This window comes from Saccopteryx leptura, chromosome 5 (genome assembly GCF_036850995.1).
Source record: "Saccopteryx leptura isolate mSacLep1 chromosome 5, mSacLep1_pri_phased_curated, whole genome shotgun sequence".
NCBI classification, from domain to species: domain Eukaryota; kingdom Metazoa; phylum Chordata; class Mammalia; order Chiroptera; family Emballonuridae; genus Saccopteryx; species Saccopteryx leptura.
In genome coordinates this window covers 159363682-159378865 of record NC_089507.1, presented here as the reverse complement: position 1 = coordinate 159378865, position 15184 = coordinate 159363682, and the positions used below count along the sequence as shown (strand labels likewise).

The 15184-nt window shown below is 49.8% G+C and overlaps 1 protein-coding gene across 3 annotated transcripts in view; it reads right to left on the bottom strand.

Moving 5' to 3' along the window:
* The window catches only part of KLHL29 (kelch like family member 29), a 300305-nt gene that overhangs the window by 217398 nt on the left and 67723 nt on the right, over positions 1–15184 (bottom strand). For 2 of the 3 annotated variants that reach the window (XM_066386309.1, XM_066386310.1), the window contains exon 2: positions 359–463. The gene's annotated coding sequence lies outside the window, so the exon portion shown is untranslated. Of the gene's footprint in view, positions 1–358; positions 464–15184 lie in introns of those variants that run through there. The other variant, XM_066386308.1, reaches the window with a different exon arrangement.

Genomic DNA, 15184 nt, shown 5'->3' with positions numbered 1-15184 from the left:
GCTATTTTATTCACAAGGAAAGTTAAATTACAAAAGAAGAATTACAGTTTTGAGGAGCTTAAATAAAGGTCACCTAGCCACTGGACACCCTCAGCTTCAATGTCATGGCGACCCCAAGACCCAGGAAAGTGCAGAAGAGCTTTAACATGCTAGGAGGTTGATTCCGGAAAGATCAGGGCCAGAAGCTTAGCTAGGCTCTGAGTACCAGTTGGTCCCACATCTATGGCAAGATGTCAGCCACCAGAAGGATGAGAGGCCCAGCTGCATTTTCCTCCCTTCCCCCACAAAATCAGTGTTAGAGAACACTGGCTGTGCCCAGGTCTGATGTCTTTCTTATTTCTCAGCTCAGAAGACCTACCTTGCACCGCCCGTCTCTGGAAAGCTCAGGATTCGTCCCCAGGTTGCACCCTCGATGGCCACCAACACTCAGCACAGTGTAAGCATCACCAGAAGTCCAGACAGTCTGGAAACAGAAGGAAAAAAGGTGGGGTGGGGTGGGGAAAAGGTATCCCCTTGCCAAGGTCTCTGTGGGACTCCAGTATCTTGGATCACCCTGAGTGGAAGCTTGTCCCTGTTCTGGATTTGTGGATGTCTCACACAGGGTGGGCCCCAGTGGGCTGGAGAGAACCCCCAGGAGCAGACGCTACTATCCCTCCCCTCCCCCCAAACATCCAAAGCCCTGATCCCCAAAACGGAACCATTAACATTGAACAAGGGAGAGAATAATGGTACTGACTTCCATCTAATCCAAACCAAGAAATTCCAGAGATAGGAAATAGTAAGAAATTGAAGTCTTTCATCTAAGGCTGAAAAGAAAATAGGACATAGACACCAGAATTAAAACAAAACAAATAATCTTTTTTTTTTTTTTTTTTTTTTTTTTTGACAATGGGCAAGAAGACCTTGAAGAAAGACGGGTTCCCTGGAGAGCTTTTTTAAAAAAGAAAAACACCTAGAAGAAAGAATATCTACTCCAGAGAGGCAGGGCTGCTCCTGGTCCTCTCTTTCACATGTAATCTATGAGAAAGCCATCTTCATGACAGGAAATGGCATCCTCCCCTGCAAAAATGCACGACTGTCATTACCTGGGAATCAATATATTTTTCTAAACTGAATATATCATTATCAATTGATTTTCCTTTTTCCTCTTAGCACTCCAGAGTCCCCGATAGCAGACGAAAGCTATAATGTGATATGAAGGATTTGGACAGGTAAATAATTTATTGTAAACAGATTCCACCTTACAACGGGCTTCTCTCCGACAACACGACGGGTCTTTCTTGGAGCCTCCCAACCTAAGCTTTTTCAGCCGCCACTGACAGATGCACACACCAGCCATATCAAATAGCCATTTTAAAGCTGAAGGTGGCAAAAATATTATTTTCCCCAAGGAGAGCGTGTTCCCTTTACGGTGAAGAAATAAGCACCGCGGGGCAGCAAAGTAAGCCCCGGCCACCACTTAGTTCTGACACAGAGCTGAGGTCCCGAGTGCTTTTCTCCCAGGATATGTGAAACCCGTGCCTGAGTCTCTGCTTCTGGCCACAAAGTATTGACAGTACTGGGGATAATAAGATGATCGATGTATTTCTGGGAAAGATCTTTGGTAGATATGTGTTGGTGAAGAGAGAGGTCTGGGAGACAGTGGTCAGACCATTTTTAGATCCTTGAGAATCTCATTCATTCATTTATGCATCCATTCATTCCATAGATATTTACTGAGGCCTGCTCTGTGTCAGGCTGTCATCTAGGTACTGGGAATACAGGAGCAAACAACACAGAAAACAAAAACCCCTGCCTCACGGCGCTCATCTTCCAGAAGTGGGGGGAGAAAGAGGGACAAATACATACACAGTGACGGGAAATGGTTTGACTTTGGGAGATGGGCACACAACACAATCAACAGGAACAAAAAGAAGTACAAATTGTGGTCAATGGTACTTATTAGAGAGGAAATAAAACTAGGCGTGTGTGTTGGGGGACTGTGGTGCCGTTTTGGGGGTGGTGGTCAGGGTAAGCCCCGTGAGAATATGAAGTGTGCACATACATGAAAGTGAGAAGGGGGCGGGGCGTGCAGGCCCCCGGGGACAGCGTTCCAGGCACAGTGAAGAGCAAGTGCAAACACTGGTGGGAGCATGGCTGTCCCGGTGGAGGCAAGGGGCCACTGTGGTCGGACCAGGGAGGTAAGGCTAGGGAGGGGAGCTTCTAGGTCATGGGGGGCCTTGTAAGCCACTGTAAAGGCTATTAGCTAATTAAGAGCCCAAAGATCCTGGTCATCAAGATTTAGAAGGAGCTCTCATTCTCTTGAGAAAGACCTCCCTGAAGCCGATGTCAGCTTAACCCAGGTGGCTCAACTCTCCAGGCTGTGTGGGATGAACACGGCACAGGCCAGGCAGGAGTTCAGAGGGAGGCAAGCCGCCAGGCTGTCTAACTTGTTCTGATGACAATGGCCTCTTCCTTCCTCCTTGGTGGCCCCCAGAGGCCATTTCTAGAGGACATAACTCAAATGAGATTCTGAACAAAAATAAATCTCATGCAAAGCCCAGTTCATTGGGACTTCTCCCTATCGTGTTCATAAGAAGATCCTAACAAGAGCTGACGCGTTAGATATCACAGGCTGTGCTAGCTAGCTTCTGCCTCCCCCTCCAGGTGTGCTCTCCTCCCATCCTGGGCCTCGGGAGGCTCACCTGATCTGTGCGGAGGGCATCGCTTGAGCTCTGAGACTCTGCACAACTCTGGTTAGGTTCAGCCAGTGGAGGCGCCGGCTGGAGACTGGCGCTCCCCCCCCCCCCCCATTTCCCTTTGCTGTACTGACTTCACGGGCTGGCCGTGTCCCTCAGCTGAAGGTCACGGCTCTGGCTGGCGAGGGAGGGCTGCCCACTGCTCCCTCTCTACCCCTTTAACTTAGAGCCCATAATGCGCCCACCCCCATTATGAGCCCTGGGGTATCACCCTGTTATGATATCTTCACACTGTGCCTACACCTTTGTAAATAGTCCTTTCTGTTTGACTCTCTTCAAATCACACATATGAATGTGTCTTTTCCTGTCGAGACCCTGAGGGATACATTCTCAGAGATGGTTAAAAGCAGGGCTTTGGAAACAGATCTGAATTAGAATTCCAACACTGCCTCTTACTCTTGATGACATGGCAAAGTTACTAAATTCCTGTAAACCTTCCTTTCCCATTCTTAAAACTAGAGACACTGGTACATAACCCTCATCCTCATGCTCAGCGTCAACATCTCAGTCTTGCTATCACCCACTAAGTCTCACGTAATGAATACCCCGCTCAAGACGTCTTTGCCCACCCTGGCCGGGAGCTCCTCCCTTAAGGGGTTTCTCTAAGTGCCCTCAGCTCACACTGGCATTAGTGTGTGTCTCAGTGGTCTTATTTATTTCCTCTTCTTGCACATCTTCCTTCTCCCCAACCTCCACTCCTTGCTGTCAAACCCTAGGCAACCTGAGAACAGACATTACCTTAATATTTGAGTCCTGCTCCTCAGCGCCCTCACATGGCGGTGTATAACGGACCATTCATTCATTATTCTTTCTTCTTCGGAGGCCAAGAAACTACATCCATGCACCTGAGCGTGTTCTACGCTAACGAGATGCATGGCATTTCAAGTGGTTTTTAAAATAAATGACTAGAAACTGATTTCTAGTAATAATTTGGTTCCCAAGTTAATATCATGAAAGTTTAAGTTTTTCAAAGGTCATTGCGTAGAGGAATGAATCTCAGGAATGAACCCAGGAGCTCACGTGGAGAGAGGTTAGGTTTCCACTTTCAGATGAGAGGAAGGTGCTACCTTGGAACTTGACTTTCGACATCTCTGGTCAAACTGACCCTTTCTCTTCCACTAATGTCACCATCAAAGGACAGCTTCCAAGCTTAAGGACAATAAAATGAAAAAGCCAAAAGATGAAGGACTCTCTGCATCTCGTTTTAAAAATACAAGAGGTAATAAGTCAATGCCTATGAAATGGGTCTTACGTTATTCATGTTCTCAAGTAACTTGAGAGATGCTAACTGCGTCTGACAGGGCATAAAGACCAATATGGAAGCAAGACTCTTCAGTGGGCCTTTTGGGTTAATAACTGGCTAAATGCTAGGAGTTCTTGAAAATTAAACTCAAAGAAATGTTTGAGATCCTTTCTAAGTGTAAGTCTATAAATAAGCAAATTAATAGCCAAAAGAAATATAAACAAGGGCCCCAGCATTTTTTGAAAAAATTTCCTTGTAAAAGAGATCAATTTTTTTTGGAGAGAAACTGCCTTAAGATAGGAGAAACCCCACAGGGATTCTCTCGTTTGATGCAGGATCACAGAGCAGCCCTGCCTGGGTCCTGACCACGCTACCCAATTATGGCTGCAGCACGGAGTCACTCACCACCCCTCAACCAGCCGGGAAACGAAGACTCTTTCTTCCTTGGAAGAAAAAAGCAAAGGAACTAGAGGCTGAAAACTGCAGCGAGGCAACCAGCTCCCACCCCCATCCCCTCCTGTCCGTGCGGGTGCAGTGTTAGATTCAAGGAGTACTGACATGCTGGGGCTGCCAAGAGTGTACAAGGTCCCTGTGATGCTGAGAACAAAGTTCAGCAACATCCTGCATTGAGTCAGAGACCCTTATCAGAAGTTTATGTTTGAAATTCTCCACTGAGTAATACCCCCCCCCAACTGCGCACGACCTCCCTAGCCAATGACTAACAGCCACATCAGCTTCTGTATGATGCTTGCTCATCCTAGATAGCCACCCTATAAAAAGGAGCCATTTTAGAAGCTCGTGGCTGCAGTGCTCCAGTCTCTTTGGAGGCGTGGGTTGCCTGTAGTCCCTGCGCAGGTTTGGGGGGCTGCAGTGCTCCAGTCCCTTCGGAGGCGTGGGTTGCCTGCAGTCCCTGCGCAGGATTGGGGGTTGCAGTGTTCCCCTGTGTGGGTTACCTGCAGTCCCTGCGCAGGTTTGAGGGGCTGCAGTGTTCCCCTGTGTGGGTTACCTGCATCCCTGAGCAGGTTTGGGGGGGCTGCAGTGCTCCCTTGCATGGGTTGCCTGCAGTCCCTGTGCAGGTCTGCAATAAAACTTATAAAATTTACTTTGCGTCTGCTGTAGTCTATCTCGCTGGGATGTAACAGATGGAGGCCCCAGCGAGATTGGCCGTGTAGGACCCCTCCTCACGGAGTGGGCTGCAGCAGACTTTGGTAGCTCGCCAGCCTCCGGCAGTTGCCATTTGGAAACTGAATTTGGCTGATTTGAAACCTTTGGAGTCTTGAGACTGTTTGGTAAGGAAGCTTCCTCTTTGACTATTTGGAAACAGAGCTCTGGTTAGAAAAGAGTGTAGTAGAGCAGGTGGGATGCCACCTGATTTCTCCCCACCCGGTTGGTCGGGGAACACAGGACACTGCCTTCTCCCTTTGGTTTTGGTTTAGAAGTTTTGTTTGTTTTGTGTGCATATTTGGTTTGTTTTTCTGCTACTAGAATGGCCAACTTAAGAGCAGACTGGCCAAACCAAGGATTGCTAGACTCATAGAAAACATAGAGAGTTTAGCGTACTATCACCAGCTCCCACCTGCAGGCAGGTGGCATGGTCAGTATGCAGCCAGTATAGCAGCAGAGGTAGAGAAAGAAAAGGCAGCCAGGCTGCAGCTGGCTGCAGGAGAAGTGGCAGGCTCCCCTCACAGTTTCAGGCACTTGTCCCTCCCCCTTGGGCACCCGCTCAAGGGCTGAGCCACTGCTTAGTGAGGCAAAAGATAACAGTACAGTAAGTTAGAGGTTATCATCACCTTGCTACAGCCCCTGCCCTCTTCTGCTTTGGCTCCGGGGAATCCCCACCTCCTATCTGGAGCCAGACCCGAGGAGAAGATTTAGGGAATACGGCCCCTTCTAAACCCACTGCCTTAGGGTTCTTTAAATACAGGATTCCCAATTTTGCTCTCTTAGTCAAGCCCCTCAGTGAGATCTTCTGAGCATGGCTTTTAAGGTCTATAACGACCAAGGAAATAACAGAAAAGGCAAAAAAAAAAAGGCCCAAAAGAAGTCAGGAAATACCAACTTTTGGCTCCAGCGCCCTAGGGGCTTGCTTCATAGCATTTCATCAAGGCCCTGCTCCAGAGTGGAAAGAAAGGTCATTGAACTGAAGCCTGCCAGGCTTCCCGGCCCCATCAAAGGACATGTCTGTGCTGTGGAAAGAGGGACATGAGAAGGTAAGCTGCCCCCTTGCTCCATGGAGGGAGGGTTCAGTCTCTTCTAGCCCTGCTCCAGCTACCTGTGACCTGACCTTGCCCAGCGTGCTGGGAATTGCCACTGAAGGCCCAAAGACATCGTTCATGAGCCTAAGGTATTTCTTCCAAGTAGCAGATAAGCTAATAACACAAGGGCCATCTACTATGCCTTGCTTGAATATTTAAGTTTTATTTATCCCTCAAAGATCTCTACTGTGGGTATTGACAGTCTGGTTTTATTGCTTTATGTTTAGTGTCTCCTTTATTTCTCTTATCTCAATGCCCCATGCCTATTATAGGCTGGGACCTGCTGCTAATTCCAGCTAGAAGCAGTGGTCACTAGGACTTAAACTCTAACTGCAAGGTGTAGAAATGTAACACCCTTTCCCTAAGTACTTACAGGTTTTATAGGTTACTCAGCAAACTGTTCAAAGACTGTCCAAGAGGCACTTCTAGCAGTACACCACCCAAGGACTGACTCCCATGTAGATGGGTCCAGACACCTTGAAGTTAACTGGTCCACACATGGAGACTTTGGGGAGGGAGGGAAACTAAGGTAAAGGAAAGCCAAGTAAGTCATCTTAAGGTTTGATGCATGTACTGCTATGAGTCATACAGAAAGGGAGTGCAAGTCCCTTGGCTGAGAGAGAAACTACAAGGTAAATGAAAGTTATGTATGTGTGAATATTGGTCATGTGTCCAGTAGGCTACTTATGAAAAGGACACCTCCAAAAAGCAATCTTTAAAAGAGGATTACTTAGTACTAACTTAGTCTTTGCTGAAGGTTAAGGTTTTTAGGAATTAAGAATTCTGATAAATTAGAAAGGAATTGTATGGTTTTGATAATAGAAGGTATAAGGTGTAGAGGTACTTTTGAAAAGAAAAGGAAAAGCAAGTTGTTATGAAGGCCAGTTATTTCTGGATAAGAAAGTGCATAAAAGTTGAAGGTTTATGTAAGTTGCAGAAGGTTAGTGTAAGTTGCAGAAGGTTAGTGTAAGTTGCAGAAGGTTTGTGCAAGTTGTAAGAAGTTAGTACAGAGAAGAAAAATGCAAGGCAGAAAGAAATTAGTCCGTAAAGCTTGTAGTACTAAGGGCACACTATCAGCGTGCCAGCACATACTAGGGAGGACCCCTGACCTAATTATCTTATAGCTACAGCTAAAGTAGAAAATTCTCATGAGCCCCAGCCTTATACCATTCTCCCCACTGATGAAGAATCAAGGATTTGATTTATGCCCAAAAGAGATGGGGGAATGTTAGATTCAAGGAGTACTTACTGACATGCTGGGGCTGCCAAGAGTGTACAAGGTCCCTGTGATGCTGAGAACAAAGAGTTCAGCAACATCCTGCATTGAGTCAGAGACCCTTATCAGAAGTTTATGTTTGAAATTCTCCACTGAGTAATACCCCCCCCCCCCGTAACTGCGCACGACCTCCCTAGCCAATGACTAACAGCCACATCAGCTTCTGTATGATGCTTGCTCATCCTAGATAGCCACCCTATAAAAAGGAGCCATTTTAGAAGCTCGTGGCTGCAGTGCTCCAGTCTCTTCGGAGGCGTGGGTTGCCTGTAGTCCCTGCGCAGGTTTGGGGGGCTGCAGTGCTCCAGTCTCTTCGGAGGCGTGGGTTGCCTGCAGTCCCTGCGCAGGTTTGGGGGGCTGCAGTGCTCCAGTCTCTTCGGAGGCGTGGGTTGCCTGCAGTCCCTGCGCAGGTTTGGGGGGCTGCAGTGTTCCCCTGTGTGGGTTACCTGCATCCCTGCGCAGGTTTGGGGGGGCTGCAGTGCTTCCTTGCATGGGTTGCCTGCAGTCCCTGTGCAGGTCTGCAATAAAACTTATAAAATTTACTTTGTGTCTGCTGTGGCCTATCTCGCTGGGATGTAACATGCAGGACCCTCAGCAGCCCTGGCACGGGACATGGGTGTCCGTGCTGAATGTACCCTGTAAGGGCCGCTCTCACTCACGTTCTCTTTAAAGAGGAGAGGAAAACAAGACATCTATTAATAATATCAGCCATGGTTCACCAGAGCTTGCGGGCGTCATGCCAACTCCAAAATAAACGCTCTCAGAAGGTTTATCCATCAGGTCCATGACAGGTCATGGGCCATGGGGCCCGTCCAGAAAGCATGGCTTTTAAAGGGGGGGAGGGGCGGCGGAGGAAGACGCAAAGATGGAGCACCTAGGACAACCCGCCCAGCGCAATGCAGAAATGTCCTCTTTCCATTAAGGAGCCAGAATTGGCCACTGAGGAGACCCATTACTTATCCTCAGTGCCTGGAATACAGGGCCTGGCAAGCTTCCGAGTGCGCACATGTTGTCCAAAGAAAGGAGCTTCGGAGGCCTTGACTTCTGATAGAGACGTAGTAACATTTTCATCATGCCCAAGGTGGCCTGAGCCTGACGCCCTCACATTGTCTCACGTTTTCTACCATGTTGGTGAGCTGATCACTACTACAGTTCCCATTTTTATACATGAGGAGACCAAGGCTGGTGGAAAACAAGAATTGCTCAAAGTTCAATGGCAAATAATGAGGAAGAAAGGGAGGTAGAACTGGAAATCCAGATTTGTGCCTCTCATCCCTTGTTCCAAATTACCCGGCCACCTTATGTCCGGGGCCCCCAGTGATGAGATCAGGGTTGTCTTGGGTTCACCCTGACGTCACCATCTCCGGGCTGAACAGAAGTAGAGGTAGCAGCAGAAGTCCTCATTCCAATCAGTCTGGGTGAGCTCACACCAACCCTGTGACCGACTGCGGCCCCCTAGGCCCCACTGTCCACTTCCTGAAGCCCCCAGATGTTTTGGGGGTGACTGCATTCCCTTCTCCACAGAGAGGCCACAGACTACCCCCCACACCCAACCACAAACCTCTCTCAGCAGGAAGGCACTTCACAGATTCTCCACTACTAATAATTTTGTGTTTTCTCAACCTTTTTTCATTATCAGCCACCTCCAAGAGAAAAATTTAAAAAATTTTTTTTTCTAATGAAAGACATTCAGTTCTCAGGCGTAAGGTTTAGTCGGGTAGGGTGGCACTTCGGAGAGTCATCAACTGTTGGTCACATCTGAGGGTGTTTGCTCCCTTTTCCCACGCCCGGAATCGGTTTCCACTTCCCTCCCGCCACTGACGCAGCATGCATGAACTGACTGACTTTCTCCAAATCTGCTATGTCTGGACCCCTATCTCAGGGACCGCCACTGCCGCCTCCCTGTCCCCAAAGCCCCCAGTCCTCCTTCTCCCTCTGGTTCCTGCCACACTCAGCACTGTTCGGAACAGTGACCTGCCCTCTCCGATCCCCACTATGCCGTCTGGGTCTAGGCACCCCCACCTCCCACCTGGACCACACCGCCCTCTCCGATCCCCACTATGCCGTCTGGGTCTAGGCACCCCCACCCCCCACCTGGACCACAGAAACAGCCCCCCCCCAGGGGCCCCTCTGCAGACAGAGAGATTGTGCTCCGTCGCAGAAAGTGTCACAGTACTTCCTGCCCCAAATCCCTCTCTGGCATGGCCCCAGAGAACTCAGGAGACCCGGCCTCTCCCCAGTGTCCTCTGCTGCGCGGGCCTCCTGTCCCTCAGACACTGGAGCTCCCCTCTGCATCTGTGACTGGACACCACCAGGCCCCGCCCCAGGCCCCCTCCCACCTGCCTTCTCTCTGTTTCCTCCTGAAAACTCCTCTCCAGAATACAGACACTCTTGAGCAGGCGTCCCCAAACTACGGCCCACGGGCCATATGTGGCCCCTTGAAGCCATTTATCTGCCCCCCCTGCTGCACTTCCGGAAGGGGCACCTCTTTCACTGGTGGTCAGTGAGAGGAGCACTGTATGTGGCGGCCCTCCAATGGTCTGAGGGACAGTGAACTGGCCCCCTGTGTAAAAAGTTTGGGGATCCCTGCTCTTGAGGCAAATCACAATAAGAGAATGTCACCAACGGCACGTGTGTCACCCAGAGAGGCTTCTTGGTGGCCCTTCTCTGGGTCCCTCTCATCTCATTTGGACACGGAGAATGAGCAGATAAGGAACCTGCAGCCCGATTGGAATCTAAGTCACATCATGCCAAGACTCCGCCAGAAACTCAGACCGAAACATTCTAGAAAAAAGAAAAAGCAAGTCAACTCCCCTCACCCCCCCAAAACTCATTTTGTTTTCACACAATAGACTCCTCCTCAGCAATGACATTAACTAGGGTTCACCTGACTGAGTCCCCCCACTCAGGGCCAGCACAGGTGGCCCTCACACCTGGTTCATGCAGACTTGCTTGTCTCTGAAACCAGAACTGGCCTGGCCCCTGAGGGGAGCCGCTGGCCCTCAGCCTGCCAGGCCCACGGTGGCATTTAAGATGTCAGCAGAGCAGGCAGCGGCTGACACGCAGTAGCTGCTCAGTAAAGCTCTGCTAAAGGAAGGAAAATGCCGACAAGACTAAACTCATTTTTGACAGTTTTGCTTTGACCATCTGGAAGTTCACGCCACAGTTTCATGATTGGAATACAAATCACTTAAAAAAAAAAAGTCAGACACTGCTTCCCAGATTTCGTTCTTATAAACAGACCCGTCCTCCCTTTAAATCGCAATAATTCCTTCCCAGATGTTGCTTCTCCTTCAGACCCATAAATTTAAGCTTTTCATAATGACGCTTGCATTTGCTGGTGCTGTGGGCTCTTTGGAGTGTTTCCGCATCTCCTCTCTTTCATTAGAGTGCCGCGTGGACCCCGGGAGAGGCCAGGCCGGCGCCGACATCCCTAATTTTCTGACAGGGAGGCCAGCTGCCAGTGCTCCCTTGCGGGATTGTGGTGGGGATGCCCCCCCCACCTTCCTCTTTTCCTGCCCCTTCCGGGTCACCCGGCCAGGTGGGGCCTCCATGGGGGCTTCACACCCAGCACCACGTTGGCCAGAGCAGCGCTGCCTACTTCAAACTCTGACTCAAACGTGGACAAGCCCCCTGCTTTGGTTTTCTTTGACACTCCAGGGGCCAGGTTGGAATACTTCAACAAGACTTGTCTCAAGTCTTCGGAGTCAAACTGAACAAGAGGCCAGGAGGTGGCTGAGAGCAGTGGGAAGGAGGAGTGACCTGCAGCTTCTTCACGAAGACCCATCCCATCTCCATTGCAGAGTCCCATCTTAGCATCAGCCACAGAGGAAATCACATCTAGGCAAGAGCCCACCTCAAGTCTGGACCCCACAGGCAGAGCCCAGAGAGATAGGACCTTCCTCCTCCCTTCCACCTGCCCGCCTCTTTCCTGGCGAGCGACCCTGGGGCTCAGGGTAACTGACCCTCAGTTCGTTGTGGGAGCCTCTTGCCTGTACCCCAAGCACTCAAGTAGCCAGCCACACCAGAAACCTCCTTGAGGCCTCGTTCTGGGTCCCAGCTGTTCATACCAGGGGGTTGGAGACAGTGTGGGGACAGGAGAGGCGGCCACCAGACAAGTTTCCTGGGTCCCGCGTCTGCGCACTGCCGGGGTTAGAATTAACTGGCCTGGTCGACACCTCGGCTGCTAGTGCTCAGGGTCTCTTTGCACCCCCGGCCCTTTTGGGCCTTGGCCTCTTGACAACTTTAGAGAGGAGTGATGGGGCAAAAGTGACCTCACAGAGTAAAACGAGGTGGGCTTTTAGGCCCAGTGGGTTTTTGCTCCCATCATGAAGACACAGAGAGGTTTGAGAACCCCTTCTCCCAAGTCTGAATCCTGTAGCCATGTTCATGGCCTGTACAGCATGACTGGGGCTTCACCCTGGATTTTCACCTTAGTTCCTGACACACCGGGGTCTGGGGCTGGCTCGGGCCATGTAGCTGTCAAGGGCCTGGAAGGTGTATAATCCCAGAGACCCGGGTCTAAATCTCAGCTCTGCCATGATGGCAGAGAGATCACACTGGCGGCCCCCACCCCTCCACCCCCACCCCCTGCCTCCACCTCCTCCTCTGTACAATGGGGATGATCTTACTAAAATCTATGTTGTTCCGAGAGTAAATGCTTCACCATTAGAAAGGCCCTCAGCAGAGCACATGGTACATGTAACAGGTGGCTTCAACCTTTGTTATTTCCGTGCCTGCCAGTGAAACACAGGTGTCCCCATGATACATACGGTGCCTTTGGGAGGACTGAGAGTCACACTAAGGGTGCCTACTCTGCTACCAACACCCACAGAAATGAGCCTGGGGGACAAATGAATGGGGAGGGAGCTAGTTGAACCAGTGGGGTGACCAGGTGTAGAGGAGTCCTAGGCGATCTGACTGGTCAGCTACCACCCCCTGCTCCCTACAGCTCTTTCCTAGAATCTCCTCCACGAGGACAGTTTCAGCCTTGGCCATCCTTCCTCTTCTCCTCCTACCCCCAGCAATAGGTAAACCAAAGTGCAGGCCTGAGGGACGATGCTGCTATGGCTTCCACTCCCTCCTTCCTCTCCTCTTCACCCCTGCCTGTAAGGTCAGTGGCTGAAAACCCTGTCCAGCCCCCAAGAGAGTCTGAGAGGCACTGCTTCCTCCCCCAGTAAAAAGCCACTTCATCTGAATGGATCTACGGCTGTTTCCATACTCTCAGGGAAAAAAAAAATTGTGAAAGAAAAGCCTTTGGAGATTACAGTAGTTTCTACTCAGATATGATGAGTTATCCATTTAAAAATAAACCACAGACAGGCATTTTTCCCCGTACCCAGGCAGAAAGTAGTCATTTCCAAGAATTTCTGTAAGTTCTCTGTTTTTCTTGGCCAATATAGAAACAGCCTAGGAACTGAAAATAGAGTTAGAAGCTAATTCGGTTCTCCTGATCTCTACCAGCGTGTGCAGGCAAGTGGCTTGATCACACCATGGCTTTCCGTTCCATCTGAAAAAAAGAACAGAGGCACGGCCCACCAACCTCACCGCACTTCTGCAAGTGAGCCCCGCAACCCAGGAGTCGAGCCAGAGCCCAGAGCAGTCAATACAAACGCACCAAATCGCTGAGCCGCAGCCTGGCACGGCCTGGTGTCCAGACACAGGCAGGAAACCAAAGGAAAGAAAGTGACTGACAAGCTCAAGTTCACCGAGCTGATGCGCAGGAGGGCTAGGAGGACAATGCTGGCTTCCTAACCTCTGGCTCTGCTCTTTCTTTCTCCCAGTCGTCCCTCTCTACAGCTGAACTGCAACTGAGGATCCAGGAAAGTCCCCTCTGAAGGTGAAACAAGTTATCACAGCCCAGCCTTCCTTCCTGTGGAAAGTCCCCGCCTTCTCTCTCCAGCGAGCAGTAAATCAAACATTCCTTGCTGCATTACTTCTCAGGCTTGATGTTTCCAAATCCAAAGACATCTATAAATAATACACACTCATTTATATGTACATTTAAGAGATAAATAAAAAGCCATAACAAAGATACCTGTAGATTCTTCTGAATACTAATAGCCTCCTTAAAATCCAGGGGAAGCAAATGGCTAACGGACACAGGTAAGCCAACCACACAACCCATTTCCCTCCACGCCATCCCGGCCTGTCCCCAGGAGGGGGAGCCTTCATTCAGAACCCTCTCCATTCACTGCTTCTCTGCTTCTCTCCCACGGTCACATTCAGCCATCTGCTTCTTTTGTCTGTGGGGCTGAGTGGTTTTCTTTTTTTTTTTTTCCTCTTCTGTTTTATAAAAACCATTGAGCAATGAAGTACCAAATAAAAATACTCCATATCATATAGGATTCATATAACATTATAGTTGGCTTGCACACAGCTAAAGGTTGATAATAAGAAACACATAGATGCTTCTTAGAGGCTTATTTATACTGTATTTACACATTGCACACATCTCGCTCCATTGAGAAAGTTGTTGTGGTTCTCTCTGTCACAAGCCAGCACGGCAAAGATTACCGTGTCAGGGGAACACTTTTCCTTTGGAACACAACGCGTGCCTCTTCATCACCCCAGCAGACGGAAACGGCAGAAAGACTCCATCAGCACTCACGTTAGTCTCTGAAACGCGGGGGTTTTTGCACATTTTCTTTCCCCAAAGTGTGCACTCTTGGCACTGTCTAGCTACCCCACCCTCCACCCTGTTGGGCATCTCTGGTCTTCACTCCAAATTAGGATGTGCCTGGAGCACCATCAGCTCTCAGATGGATGTTCAGGTCAGCTAGGAGCTGGCAGAGTTGGCGGCTGCCCCATCACACAGAGCAAGAGCAGAGCGGACTTTCTGGACAATCCAATCTGGAGTCACGGTCAGCCATGACAGTTATGCCAAGTGCTATGTCAAGATGGGGTAGTGGAGCATAAAGGGAATGCCCAGAACCACAGGTCTGTACACGTGGGTGAGGCCTCCATCTGGACATTTATATGAGTAGGATCTCGACCCCTGGAGGTCAAGAGTTCTGACCACCCAACGCACAAGTTTGGCTGTACCATGGGTCATTCTGGAAGCCTTGCTAGATTTCCATTCCACCGGACACATGCCACCACTGCAGCCACATTGCTCGAGACTGACACCTGCTTCTCCATCAGCGGATGCTGCCAGTGACTGTGACTTTGAGCCAGACATTTGTTCTGCTTGCTTCTGTTGCTTAAGTTCCCTCATCCCCACTCCGCTGTGTGTAACCTGCATGTGACTCTATTGGCTGATTGGGATGGTCTTCTTGAATACACCTGGAATTGTGGAATGACACAAATGTGTGTGATTCCTTTCAGGGACACTCCCCTGCTCAGGATCTACAGGATGGCACCTGGCTACAGATCATGAGTGCTGACTCAACTATGCTAGGGGACTGCAGGTGGCCAGAGGAGGGAGAGCTCCAGGCTCGTTGTCAGGACCTAATCTAGGTCCTGGAGGATGACAGCATTGGAAACATCAATATGGACACATTCAGAGGGGCAAGCTTCTTAGTCTGGCTTTGCCTCCAAAGTGGACCAAAAACATGGATTTGGATGCACTTATTTTGGGGGAGGGGAGAGGGTAGTTGATCCAAGGAAGCACTGAGAAAATAGGGATGTGAGATAGGACAGGAGAGAAGCTGGTCAGGCACACATCAACGAGAAG